The sequence below is a fragment of the Mauremys reevesii genome, linkage group 12 (assembly GCF_016161935.1).
Source record: "Mauremys reevesii isolate NIE-2019 linkage group 12, ASM1616193v1, whole genome shotgun sequence".
NCBI classification, from domain to species: domain Eukaryota; kingdom Metazoa; phylum Chordata; order Testudines; family Geoemydidae; genus Mauremys; species Mauremys reevesii.
Window position 1 is genome coordinate 44,469,839 of NC_052634.1, and position 12,611 is coordinate 44,482,449.

At 44.3% G+C, this 12,611-nt stretch overlaps 1 pseudogene; it reads right to left on the minus strand.

The window, feature by feature from the left end:
* The window catches only part of LOC120375436, a 648,226-nt pseudogene that overhangs the window by 88,716 nt on the left and 546,899 nt on the right, over window positions 1–12,611 (minus strand).

The window sequence follows — 12,611 nt, forward strand, 5'->3', positions numbered from 1 at the left end:
AGGGGAACTGAAGCTCAACTTCAATCATAGAAAACTCTTCCCTAAGAAGGAAGGGGACGGCTTGTTTTAAAGACAAGGTTTGTGGTTTTTGCCCACTACATACAGAGGGGCTGGATAGTGCTGAGTCCAGACAAGACTCTGGTAGGATAAGGAAGAAACTCAGGCTGCCAGTGAGCTGAAGGAGGGAGATGATATTTTGACAGCGATGGACACCTCATCTTAAAGGCCTTTGTCTGCCTCCTTCTAGTGACTGTTTGGCACAGGAATGCAGCCCCGCCTCCTGGGTGGCTCCTGTGGAAATAATATTTCTGTGCAAAACACAAAAGCTTTTCACAGAAAGGAGGGAAAGGAAATGGCCATGCAGTGGGACAGGAATGTAAGGAATGAAACAGCAGATACTTCTCCCACGTGCATTGACTTTGAACCTTGTTGTTTGCCGTGTTGTTATATCCCTGTTGTTCCCTGGACATGAGAGGTGGGGCAGGGAGGTGGGGGCTCACATATCATCTTTCAAAGGACCAAGGAAGGGAGTGTTATAACACAAGAACTAGGAGGAGTCACCAAATGAAATGAATAGGCTACAGGTTTGAAACGAAGTATTTCTTCACAACGCACAGTTAACCTGGGGAACTCTTTAGCAGAAGATGTTGTGAAAGCCAAGACTAGAACAGAGTTCAAAAAAGAACTAGAGAAGTGCACAGAGGATAGGTTCATCGATGGCTATTAGCCAGGATGGGCAGGGATGGTGTCCCCAGCCATTGTTTTCCAGAAGCTGGGAATGAGCAACAGGAGAACCACAGAGCAATGACAAAGCCAGGCTGTCATGGGCCAGCAGCTAGGGGGATGCACTAAAAATCCAGTGGAGTCATCCCCCTCCTCTCCACCCCCAAGCAGCTTTGAATCTTGATGACTCTGATGCTGAAATTCCACTGCCTCAGCATCCTCAATCCCCACTGGAGGCCAGTGTAGAGTCTTTAGATCCCTGTTCATATTTCATACTCCAGCTGATGCACCATTCCTGCCCAGCAACTCACCGTCTGCCCCAGGAGAACCAGCTGGTGGGCCGCACCCACAGGCAGACAACTTATACCGCTCCCCTCAGAGCAGCAGCCGCAGCAGTTGGCAGCTAATCCCCACCTAAGGCTTTGGGGAAGGAGATGGGGATCACGTGTTATTTCTTTCGTACATCGAGTCTCACTGTGTTTGAACATATTTCTCTCTAACTCTGATATAAATTTAGAGCCCCTCCCCCCCATTTCGGCTTTGTAAGAGCCTCATTTCTGTACATAAAACATAAGAACAACCATACTGAGTCAGACCAATGGTCCATCCTGCCAAGTGTCCTATCTCCCAAGAGTGGTCAAAGCCAGATGCTTTAGAGGGAATTAACAGAACATGTAATCATGAAGTGATCCATCCCGTTGCCCATTCCTGGCGTCTTTACAGATGTGAACACAAAGAGACACTTGCAGCTACTTAGAATCAGAGAAGATTAGGGTTGAAAGAAACCTCAGGAGGTATCTAGTCCAACCCCCTACTCAAAGCAGGACCAATCCCCAACTAAATCATCCCAGTCAGGGCTCTGTCAAGCCGGGCCTTACAAACCTCTAAGGATGGAGATTGTACCACCTCCTAGGGAACCCAGTCCAATACTTCACCACCCTCCTAGTGAAAAAGTTTTTCCTAATATCCAACCTAGACCTCCCCCACTACAACTTGAGACCATTGCTCCTTGTTCTGTCATCTGCCACCACTGAGAACAGCCGAGCTCCATCCTCTTTGGACCCCCCTTCAGGTAGTTGAAGGCTGCTCTCAAATCCCCACCTCACTCTTCTCTTCTGCAGACTAAATAACTCCAGTTCCCTCACCCTCTCTTCATAAATCATATGCCTAGGTCTCCTAATAATTTTTGTTGTCCTCCACTGAACACTCTCCAATTTGTCCACATCCTTTCTGTAGCGTGGGGCGCGGGGGAACTGGATGCAGTACTCAGATGTGGCCACATCAGTGCCAAATAGAAGGGAATAATCACTTCCTTTGATCTGCTGGCAACATTCCTACTAATGCTGCCCAATATGCTGTTAACCTTCCTGGCAACAAGGGCACATTATTGACTCATATCCAGCTTCTTGTCCACTGTAATGCCCAGCTCCTTTTCTGCAGAACTGCCACTTAGCCAGTCTGTCCCCAGCCTGAAGCGGTGCATAGGACTCTTCCATCCTAGAGAGTAGGAATCTCCACTTGTCCTTGTTGAACCTCATCAGATTTCTTTTGGCCCAATTCTCCAATGTGTCTAGGTCACTCTGGACCCAAACCCTACCCTCCAGCGCTTGGATTCTTTATGTGCTTTCACAGAGCGAAGAGCACATGTTCCATGATTTCATACAGCAGAGTTTTATGCTATAGGGAGCTTTCCCTGTGTGGATCAACATAGACGCACATTGTGACCCTTCTCAGGGTGCTGAGGGCCGTGAGTCTCCTTGTGGCCACCTGCCACGAGGAAGAGGGACTTTTGCATTTGGCAGCTGGATGTTAGTGACCAAACTCACCACCCTGTCAGGCAGTCAAGCACCCTCCTCTGAGCTACAGCAACCTTGACAGTTGACAACAAAGACACCTTAACCCCTCAGTTCCTTCAATGTGTCCCCCTCTGGGGTCCAGCTCCAATCACCAGATACTCGGGGTATGTCTATACTATCTGCCGAATTGGCGGGCAGCGATCGATCCAGCAGGGGGGGGGTGTCGATCTATCACGTCTAGTGTAGATGCAATAAATCGATCCTCGAGTACTCTTCTGTCGACCACTGTACTCCAGCTCAGTGAGAGGTGCAGGAAGAGTCTACGGGGGAGCTGCAGCAGTCGACTCACCGCGACAAAGACACCATGGTAAGTCGATCTAAGTACATCAACTTCAGCTACGTTATTCATGTAGCTGAAGTTGCGTAACTTAGATTGATTCCCTCCCCTAGAGTAGACCAGGGCTCAGAAAAATCCCAGATCCTCTCTGCCCGAAGCAATGGTACATCCCAGGTTACCAGTTTTACTGTAGCCCACTGCTACTGGATCACACATAGCACTTGAGCACAGTTATTGAACAGAGGGAAATTTCTTTAACGAGGGACAGAGATTTAAACAAACAAATGTGAATGATGGAAACCAACTCTTACCAACAAAACAAAATCACAAAATGCAACCTACACTTTTTAATAGTTACCTTTCCTACCTAAGTAGATTGAAGTGTGAGGTGACAGTCTATTGCAGTGACTGCTAGTCCCTAGGAGCCAGGGCCCTGCCTTTCTTGAAGCACCATTGGTCATTAGTGATCTCCTTGGTGAATAGAACCAGAGTGTTTCTCTCCACCGTGTTATAAAATGAATCAGTCTTTTGTGTATATTCACAGAAAGGATCATTTCCTCATTGTCATATTGCCGTTTACACTTCCACAGGGTTTCGATGTCTATAATTTGTCTTTGATAGTTTTCCATTGGCTTTTCTGGGCTGGTGCAAAGGTTGACAATGCAGCAACACATCACATAACTGGCTAGCAAGGGATGGGTGACAATTCCCTCCCACTTGAATGGGCCATTCCCAACAAGACCTTTGATTGGGGTGACTCACTTTCATGACAATACCATATGGGCATAATTTTCCATATACTTACATGACTCCTTCAATAGGACTCATACACACCTCTTGCAGTGATCAGGAGTAACAATAATTTACAAGCTTTCAGTAGAGATCTCACTGCTATGCTTCCTGGATAAATATCATAAAAATCAGTGCATTAGGTGTGATGAGTTTGTCAGGTCTGAGGCAGGAGTTTCTTGTGAATTACTTTGACCTCTCTGTCAATTGGCACCAAAGAGCATTTATCACACATGCACTGAGCTACACAGTCACACTCTGATAGAACAGAAAGGCCAACACAAAAAATAGAGAAAGGAACAATCAAATACTAAAATGACAATGGTTGGAACTCAACATTTCTCTCAGTCTTTGGACTGATGGGTACTAAGAACTTTTCCCTCAATTGAACCAGGTGATCGCACAGCTGGCTCAGCCCTCCATACTAGCAGCTTTCTCACATATAGGGAGATGGGTCAAAATTGGAATTGATGTCATGACTCGCTTCCCAGAGGGTATCAATCTGTCTAAGGGTATGTCTACCCTTCAAACACTGGAAATATTCTTCTGACAACATAACACTGTCTACACTGGGGCTTAGGTCACTTTAACTACTTCTCTCAGTGGAGTGGATCTTTCACACCCCTGAGAGATGTGGCCATGTCAACACAGCTTTTCAGTGTAGACCAGCCTCTAGATGGCTTTTAGATATGAAAGGCAATGGACTTCAGCCTTTTCCTTGGCATTGATGGTTGACAACTGCAGCTTTCCTACCTGCTGGACACATCCTATGACAGATGTCAGGCCTTTCCTTTGGAAATTAGAGAAGTGGGGAAGTCAGTGACGCTTACAGTGTAAGTGGGTAAAAACTTATACAACTTGTCTCCTTGAGTAGTTTTCCTTTTAATAGAAATTGACTTTGAAGCTAAGCAAAATAAGTTATATTTGAAATACAAAAAAATAAAATCTATACAGACCCAATATTCTCTTATACACTCTTTCTCACACACATTCTCCCACCTCAACCTTTGGAGTGAGGTTTTCTACCAGAACTCCTTACACTACAGGGGGTAAATTAAATCAAATTAACTTTTGAAGATTAACCATCATTTCCTGAACTGAAAAAAGAAAAACAAGACAATTTTCAGTTTTCCAAAATTATTCAGATTATCAAACAATTAGTCTCTTACTCTTTAACCAATAACATCACCTATGATTTCATTTTCACTAGTAACACTAATATATTCAAAGATCACAAATTCTGGTCACATATGTTAGTTTTCTTTTAATCCCCATTGCCAACAACTGAACCTTGGCTCAAGTTGTGGTTTGTCCCAACACTTCTGTGAGTTCATATATCTCTGGTTCCTCTGCCATGCGTGTTGGTGGAAGGGGTCTCCTATGTGGGAATGTTTGCATCATGAGGAAAAATACCTCTCTTTTCACACTTTAAATCTTTCAAAGTAGTAGGAAGTAGGGGAGAAGTGATACAAATGCAGAAAACACAAGAGAAAACTGTATGGTCTACACTAAAGACATTTATCGGTATAATTATTGCTCAGGGGTGCGAAAAACAGACACAGCTGAGCAACGTAGTTACACATCTCTAATCCCCTGCGTAGACAGCGCTACATCAGCAGAAGGCCTTCGCCTGCCAACATAGCCATCTGAGACCATATTGATTTAAACAATTGAACTACACTGTGCTCATATGCACTTCCTTCAGTTAGTCGGGGGTCTGCTGCTGTTCACCATTTCCAAGTGGAGATTTTAAATCACTGCGGTGTCTTTGTTAGCATGGCCAGTAAATTGGAGAGTTCTCTCCTATTGACAGAACTGCACTTGAAATTTCTCCATATCATCATGGAAGGATGGGAAAAAAGCAAAGCTGAAGTGAGAAATGATGACTTTAGCAAATGGTCATTTGTCTTAAACTCTCCAATAAATCTGAGCTGAACTAATATCTAATTGTGTGACCACACAGCCATCAAGAAAGATAGAAACCCAGATCACAGAGAGATAAAATACATGACAATGAACGTGTAAACTGAAATTCCAGAGCAGATTACATCTAATTATTTAGAATCAGGACAAGAGATTCTCCCATCACATTCTCCTCTGAACCATTCAAACATATTTCAGTGAGTAACTGTCTCAATAGTCAGTTATGTTATTTACAACATGTTTAGTATCCTAGCATTGCCATAATGGGGGAAAAAACAGCCACCTTGCCAGAAGTGGCTTTACCAATAGATGGAACCTGGGATTTAAACTCGAAATGATCACACTGCGATTAGGATCCATTTGAATTCCCCTTCCTGGTCTTTGATACTTTTCTCACCAGTCATAGCAACTCTGGCATAGGATTAAATAAGTCAAAGCATCATCTCCAAGCACAGACAACTGAGAACTCTTCATCACATGACACTTTGAGAAGTGGAGGGTAGAATGTGATGACGATAAACTCTGCCTGGCTCAGACAAAAGGTAACAGTTCTGCCATGATGGGGAAGGAGGGAATCTCTGAGTCACCCCATCTCCTTCCAAGTATCAGAGGAGTAGCTCTGTTAGGGTACATCTATACTTACCAGCCGGGTCGACGGGTAGCGTTCGACTTCTCGGAGTTCAAACTATCGCGTCTAATCTAGATGCGATAGTTCGAACTCCGAACGCTCCGTCGACTCCGGAACTCCACCACCGCAAACGGTGGTGGCGGAGTTGATGGGGGAGCCGCAGACTTTGATCCCGCGGCGTCTGGACAGGTAAGAAGTTCGAACTAAGGTAGTTCGACCCCCCCCCCACACACACACAAGTGTAGACCAGGCCTTAGTCTGGATCTGCAAAATGTGACAAAGAGTCCTGTGGCACCTTGTAGACTAACAGACATATGGGTGCATGAGCTGTGGGTGAATCCACACATCGTCAGATGCATGTAGTGGAAATTTCCAGAGGCGGGTGTAAATATGCAGGCAAGAATCAGTCTAGAGATAACAAGGTTAGTTAAATCAGGAGGATGGGCCCTCTTCTAGCAGTTGAGGTGTGAACACAAAGGGAGGAGAAACTGCTTTTGTAGTTGGCTAGCCAGGGACAGTCTTTGTTTAGTCCTGAGCTGATGGTGTTAAATTTGCAGATGAACTGAAGCTCAGCAGTTTCTCTTTGAAGTCTGGCCCTGAAGTATTTTTGCTGCAGGATGGCACTTTTAAATCTGCTATTGTGTGTCCAGGGAGGTTGAAGTGTTCTCCTACAGGTTTTTGTATATTTCTTATGCTCCAGTACGTATTTTAGTCTATAAGGTGCCAGAGGACTCTGTCGCTTTTTACATCTCCTTCCAGTATCACAGAGGCTGAAATGACACTTTTTTCCTGCCCCTGCTCTTCATTTAAATGTAATATGAAAAGTTCCCATGATAACTGCTCTTCAGCACAACATGAGAACAACTGGCAATGATACAATCTGTAACACTGGTGACTCTAACAATAACTTTGCAATAGGAGGAATGGTATAAATGTGACGCTCCCTGGTTCCTGATAGGAAGGGCACACCTGAATTACTTATGGGAGAATGGAGTTGATAGAAAGGATAAATGAGTCCACCTCAAAGAGGTCAAACTGCAAAATGCAAAAATAGGCCACTCACTCATCTGGACAAGCTGAGGGATATCGGTGCTTCAAACAGCTTTTAAAAGTGGGAATCAGGAAAGTATTAAAGTAGTGATAGCCCTAGAGGTTTTTATGGTATTGATCCCCCTTGCAGATTCTCTGATGGCTCACATGGGCTCAGTGGCAAGACAAGGTTTTCCCACACTCACTGCTTCCATTGGGTCGCATACCTGTGTGGATTCTCTGATGGCAATTAAGCGGCTGGCGGTGAATGAAGTTTTTTCCACAATCACTGCATTCATAGGGCCTCTCTCCTGTGTGGATTCTGAGATGGGTAAGAAGGTGTGATCTGTGATTGAAGGTTTTCCCACACTCACTGCATTCATAGGGCCTCTCCCCTGTGTGGAGTCTCTTATGAACAACAAGATGTGATTTGTAAGTGAATGTTTTCCCACACTCACTGCATTTAAAGGGTCTCTCCCCTGTGTGGATTCTCTGATGTTGAGAAAGGGCTGAGCTGATAGAGAAGCTTTTTCCACACTCATGGCATTCATAGGGCCTCTCCCCTGTGTGGATTCTCTGATGTTGAGAAAGGTTTGAGCTGCGACTGAAGGTTTTCCCACACTCACAGCATTCATAGGGCCTGTTCCCTGTGTGGATTCTCTGATGTTTAGAAAGGTCTGAGCTGCTATTGAAGGTTTTCCCGCACTCACAGCATTCATAGGGTCTCTTCCCTGTGTGGATTATCTGATGTTTAGAAAGGTCTGAGCTGGTAATAAAGCTTTTCCCACACTCACAGCATTCATAGGGCCTCTCCCCTGTGTGGATTCTCTGATGTTTAGAAAGGCCTGAGCTGCTCGTGAAGCTTTTCCCACACTCACTGCATTCATAGGGCCTCTCCCCTGTGTGGAGTCTCTTATGAACAACAAGATTTGATCTGTAAGTGAAGGTTTTTCCACACTCAGTGCATGTATTTTTCCTTTCTCCGCTCAGGATTTCCTGCTGGGTTGTGGTTTCCTTGACGCTCTTCTGAGTTCCCCGACAGGAAATAAATTTACCCATTTTCTCCTCTGGCTGGTTTCCTTGCTCTCTTTCTGGTCTGTGCTGAATCTCACAGGATTTTCCCTGCTTATGACTCCAGGACACATTCCTTTTCGATCTTTGCGATAATTCTCTGTGTTTAGCCACTTGCTCAACATTTTCCTGCTGAGAATTCTGCTCCTCTTTCTCACATACCATTGCGTCACCTGCTGTGATAGAGACAGAAATCTCAGACAGGGATGGAAAGGGGAAGGCCAAACCAATACAAGTGCTTGAGAGAGGTCAAATAAAAACAAGAACTGAACTCCCCCAAACTCTTCCCTAAACAGGAGAGAGGAGGGGATCAATTCAGGCTTCACATCCCATCCAAATTCACAGGGGGAAGGGAGGAAGCTACTGTCTGTTGTCTGCTAGGGTCTACAGGAAGCCATGATCTATATTTACCCTAAGAATACGACCCCTGCTAGGGACAATATTGAACTGAGAGACCTTCCAAGGGCATTGTAGGGCATCCCAGATGTTTCCTTCAGGCACTTACAGATTCTGAGTTGGTTTAATATTTCCTCACCTGTGCAGGGAGCTCTCAGGATCTCTCTTTCCTCTGAACCCTGGAGGTCTGGGGCCCATGGCTCGTCCCCTTGTTCCAAGCGGGAGATTATATGAGGTTTGGAAACTGGAAACCCTGCTCAGATGAAAGAAAACAAAGGAGTTCAGCTGATTTCATATGACTGTCATAAAAAACATTATTAATTTAACTTCAGTGCTTAGTGTGAGCTGGTGTGCCTGGGGCAGTCCACACTGAAAATGCCAAGATCAGGGCAGGCTGAAAAAGGGAGAGAAGATGCTCCCAAAACTGGTGGTTAACACGGAAGTTAAATTCACCGATCAGTCACCAACTGTGTTTCTGATCCCCCACACTGGTTATCGAGAAACTAAAAGAAGACATCACACGGCCCCCTTTACTGCATTCCAGGTCTCTGACTCCCAGTCAGCACCTAGGTCCGGCCCCGTGAGAGGTTTTTTAAAAACTCTTCTCACATAAACAAAGTGTTCTTCTGACCCCAGAGTCAGCCACATTACCAGGTCTGTATAGGTTTGGATCTTACCCAGAATACTATGATGCCAGCCAATCTTTAGCATCTAAACTAAAGGTTTATAAGCAAGAAAGCATCTAAACCAAAGGTTTATTATCAAAGAAGGAAAGAAAAAGGAAGTTGTTAAAATGGAAAAGCAGTCAGATACATTCAGAAATCTATATATCTGGTTCTTAGCAGTATTGGTGAGTTTCTGGCTTGAAAGGCTCTCTGGTAATGATTTGAGATCCTAAGTGGCCCCCTCAAAGTTGAACTCACAATACTGGGTTTGCAGGTCAATGCTCAAAACCACTGAGCTATCCACACCCACATCATTCAGTCCTTTGTTCCAGGGTTCAGTTTGTAGAGAAGTTGCTCCAGAGGTAGGAAGAGGGACTAAAGACAAAATGGAGATGATGCAGCTGCCCTTTATATTCCTTTTGCCAAGTGGCTTCTACTTCCTGTGTCCCAAACACAAGCTTCACAGCACATGGCATGGAAAAGCCTTGGATGTCTCAGTACACAGGCATATCCCTGCATGTCTTGCTGAGTCAAGAGGTGTCTCCCCTTGATCCTTTCAATGGGTTCATTGTACAGCTGATGACCCCGGATGGGCCATCAAACAGGCTGGGCAGCACTGATGCCAATATGTCTGGGGGTGTCACTCAGAAACACTACACAAGTCTGGAATACAGATATACCCTACATATCTATAACTCACAATACAAAGATAGACACAAGATTATCAAACTTGGAAAATCATAACATTTTCATTGACACCTTACATGGCATATCTAGCACGATTCATTGCAATTTCATCATATTGGTATTTATAATAAAATAATAATAATATAAAATGTCTCTCAATTCCATAGAGTGTCACTTAATAAACCAGTGAATTCCCAGGACTGGTTCCCCAGGTGTTAGAAGATGCGAACACCTTGCTTGTGAAGGATTGAAATACCCACATATATGTTGGGAACACACAGACGGACACTGTGCAAGTCTGTGCCCCTATGTTCACTCTTCTAGAAAATTATGATCAATTTTGTTCATAGTATGTGTCATGGCTGAATCTCCACTCTGTCACCCGAGTGCAGAAAGTGGGGCCCGCCAGGATTCTAAAAATTAATTTGTGCAACTCTAATAAGAACATAAGAAAGGCCGTACTGGGTCAGACCAAAGGTCCATCTAGCCCAGTATCTGTCTACCGACAGTGGCCAATGCCAGGTGCCCCAAAGGGAGTGAACCTAACAGGCTTTACAAGTAATCTCTCTCCTGCCATCCATCTCCATCCTCTGACAACAGAGGCTAGGGACACCATTCTTACCCATCCTGGCTAATAGCCATTTATGGACTTAGCCACCATGAATTTATCCAGTCCCCTTTAAACATTGTTATAGTCCTAGCCTTCACAACCTCCTCAGGTAAGGAGTTCCACAAGCTGACTGTGTGCTGGGTGAAGAAGAACTTCCTTTATTTGTTTTAAACCTGCTGCCTATTAATTTCATTTGGTGACCCTAGTTCTTGTATTATGGGAATAAGTAAATAACTTTTCCTTATCCACTTTCTCAACATCACTCATGATTTTATATACCTCTATCATATGCCCCTTAGTCTTCTCTTTTCCAAGCTGAAGAGTCCTAGCCTCTTTAATCTTTCCTCATATGGGACCCTCTCTAACCCCCTAATCATTTTAGTTGCCCTCTTCTGAACCTTTTCTAGTGCTAGAATATCTTTTTTGAGGTGAGGAGACCACATCTGTACACAGTATTCAAGATGTGGGCGTACCATGGATTTATATAAGGGCAATAATATATTCTCAGTCTTATTCTCTATCCCCTTTTTAATTATTCCTAACATCCTGTTTGCTTTTTTGACCGCCTCTGCACACTGCGTGGACATCTTCAGAGAACTATCCACGATTACTCCAAGATCTTTTTCCTGACTTCTTGTAGCTAAATTAGCCCCCATCATGTTGTATGTATAGTTGGGGTTATTTTTCCCAATGTGCATTACTTTACATTTATCCACATTAAATTTCATTTGCCATTTTGTTGCCCAATCACTTAGTTTTGTGAGATCTTTTGAAGTTCTTCACAATCTGCTTTGGTCTTAACTATCTTGAGCAGTTTAGTATCATCTGCAAACTTTGCAACCTCAATGTTTACGCCTTTCTCCAGATCATTTATGAATAAATTAAATAGGATTGGTCCTAGGACTGACCCTTGGGGAACACCACTAGTTACCCCTCTCCATTCTGAGAATTTACCATTAATTCCTACCCTTTGTTCCCTGTCCTTTAACCAGGCTTGTATTAAACCCCCAAAGTTACAGCTTTTCTCTGACCTTGGCTTGGTAAATGCTGCCACCACCCAAATGCAAAAAAACCCCAAACCCTTGGACCCAGGAAGGAGCACTTGAGAATTCTTGCCTCTGGGGTAGCCTCAAGCCCTTTCACCTCCCCTCCGGGAAAGAGCTGAGAAAGAAAACAGAGGACATTAGCTGTGGCTACCAGCTAATCAAACAACATGCACAAACCTCTTAGGACACCAAAAATCCAACCCTGTTCTTAAAAGAGGTAAATTTTATTAAAATTGAAAAGGAAAACAATAAATCTGGAACTTAGGCTTTTGCTAGATCTTAAAAGAAACAATTGTTGTAAGCACCCAAAATAGCTTTCTTGGGGGTTCAGCTTAAAGCTTAGGCCTGGTCTACACTAAAAAGGGGGTTCGAATTAGGGTACGCAAATTCAGCTACGGAAATAGCGTAGCTGAATTCGAAGTACCCTAATTCGAACTACTCACCCGTCCAGACGCGGCGGGGTCGAACTCCGCGGCTCCCCCGTCGACTCCACCACCGCCGTTTGCAGTGGTGGAGTACTGGAGTCGTCCGCGGCGCTTCTGGAGTTTGAACTATCGCGTCTAGATCAGACGCGATAGTTCGAACTCCGAGAAGTCGAACTCACCGCATCGACCAGGAAGGTAAGTGTAAACGTACCCTTAGAAGCAAAAAAAAGCATCTGGGATAGCACAGAGGAGCGCCAAAAGCCAAAATAAAAAATATAAATCTGATTGTGTTTGTCTAAACTTCCCTGTCCAAAACATTTCTTCTAGGGATGGAAGATGAATTTTCCAACCTGCTTCAAGCCACACACAGCATTGCTACTCTGTGTCGCCTTCTCCGGAGAACAACAGACAAAGGGAAAGTTACTGTCCCATTTTAAAAAGTTCTAGTCTTTCCATTGGCTCTTTTGGTCAGGTGCCCACTCCTTT